Below are 2,419 nucleotides of genomic sequence, written 5' to 3'. Positions count from 1 at the left end.
TTAGTTCAAAACAATGATGGATCTCAAATAATTTACAATTGAACTTAAAGGCTTTCTTAAAACTCTACTCTTAACTCTCTTTTGAATGTGAATTATGAGTTCAAGAGTTATGATTCATGACAGGAAGGACCTAGGTGATATTGTAGACTCATGAATACATTCTCCTCACTCTCATGCTCAATTACTTGAGTCTTGAAACAAGTTACTAGAAGTTGTAGAAGATTCCTTAAAAGGACTTTCTTAGAACGTTTGAAAGAATACTCAAAACTTAACTCTCAACTCTACCTGGAATTTGAATTATGAATTCAAGGTTATGGTCATTTTAGGACTCATTTTAAATGTTTAGAACTCGCTTAGATTAATTAGAATCGAAAAGGAGTCAGGGTTCACTTTAAACGAACTTAAACAGAGTTACCGAAGGCAAACTGGACTGGGCAGACGACCCTGGGGCTATGGGTGGCCCGTGGCGCCAAACCCTAATGGACAGAGATGGGTTTGGGGCGCTCTGGCAGGCACGCTGCGCCAGGCCCCAACCCAGAAAATTCTACGGAGCACTTTTGCTCGTTTGCTCACCCTAAATCGCCTAAATTCAAACGGTTTCTTTCCCAATCACTTGGATTCAATTACTTAACTTAATTACATCCTACTATACTGGAAACAACACTAAAATTACTCAATTTGATCTCAAGAAATCATCAAAACTCCAACACAACAAAATTTAGAATGAACTTCAAAAATACCTTTCAAGAACTCATCAAGAACTCTAATGTTTAAACTTTAAGCATGAAATTTCGCTGAAAATAATACATGATTGGCGTGTGGGTGAACTAACCCAACACTATGAAAGCTTACATACCTCCTAGGGATTAGACCCATGGTGAAAATCCTCAACTAGACTCAAGAACGTCGACGAACGCCTTCATCCTTGCCTCTTTTCCCCTCATTCTTTTCTTTCCTCTTCTTGAACTCTCAGCTAATACCCTAGGTGTTTATTAGGATTATAAACTGAACTAAAAGGATTATACCCCTAAAAATGAGTTAAATCTTATTGGGTAAAGAAAAGACTCTCCTTAACTGGACAACCTAACTTAAAAAATTCATATCTAACTCATTCAAACTAGAAAATTAACAAACTCGATGAACTTGGAAAGTAATTCAAATATCTTTCCTATGGTATCTTGTAGCTCACCTAACTCATCCGGTGCTAGGAGCTATTGTTGTTTGAAGTTGACCAAAAACTCCTACTTAGCTTAACTCTCATAATTTCAGATTTTTGTTATTCCCAATTTAATTCTTTTTGGAACTCTTGGTGCTAAATCTAGAGAACTGACCTTAATGCTTAAGAAATTTTTAATTCATTGGTAAAATATCACTTACTACGATGAATGATTCGAGTCTTAGTTCGAAAAAATTTTGGGGTGTTACATGAGTAACTTACACGAGTGATGCACTTTATACACTAATCAACTAAGTTGACCCCATTCGAAACCAAGCACTCTCAATGTACGGCAGCAGTAAACCAAGCAAAGACATAGTTACTCAAGGAAACAAACATAACAAACTGAAGCGAGTTAAAATAAAAGGGGAATTCACCTTTTCTGTAGCAGTGAGCTAGGACGGGGCGAGTAGGGAGCTTGTCTTCACTACGCAACTCAACTTCGAACAATGATCGAGAATTCTAAGCAATATTTCGGGCTCGAACACCACTTGATGTGTCAATATGTGTATATTTCCTGTCTATTTTTGCTAAACTGCTATGAATATTTATGCTAAAGAAAAAAAAATTCCGCCCCTTTCAACAGTGAAGAAAAGGGAGTTATATAGCACGAAATTAGGGGTGATTTTTTTTTTTGGGGGGGGGGGGGAATCGACGAAAAAACCGATAGACAAGGTCCCAAATTAGAAATTCAATCCCCTAGAAATCTTTCACCATTTTAGGAAGAAAACCTTTTCTCTGATGGTTCAAACCTGGTATTTGTAGTTCTGATGATTTGACAAGCTCAGGGACCTTGTGAAGGCAGCTGGTTCATTGTGTTATAAACTCTCCACTACCAAGCTGGGAAAAGGTACAAAGGGATGACGCACAATCTCTAACTAATGACAAGACAAACCAGGGACCTTGTAAAGGTACCTAGTCCTTGGATCAACACACTTCTCACTGTCAGGCTGGAAAAAGTACAAAAAGTTGGTGCACAGTCTCCAACAGTGGCAGAATGTAACGACCTGTTTAGTCGTTTTGAGCTGCAGATTTTATTTCTGGAAAAACTGGCTGAGACGACGGAACCCACGACGGACCGTCATGGGCACGACGGACCGTCGAGGGGGTCTCGTTCCAAAACACTTAGAATTCTGAAATTTGGGTACTGAAATCGACTCTCTGAACTTCGTAACGGAATGGCAGGACGGACCGTCGTGGGCA

The sequence above is a fragment of the Solanum pennellii genome, chromosome 1, assembly GCF_001406875.1.
Source record: "Solanum pennellii chromosome 1, SPENNV200".
Lineage (NCBI taxonomy): Eukaryota > Viridiplantae > Streptophyta > Magnoliopsida > Solanales > Solanaceae > Solanum > Solanum pennellii.
The sequence above is the reverse complement of the archived record's forward strand: the minus strand, read 5'-3'. Positions refer to the sequence as shown.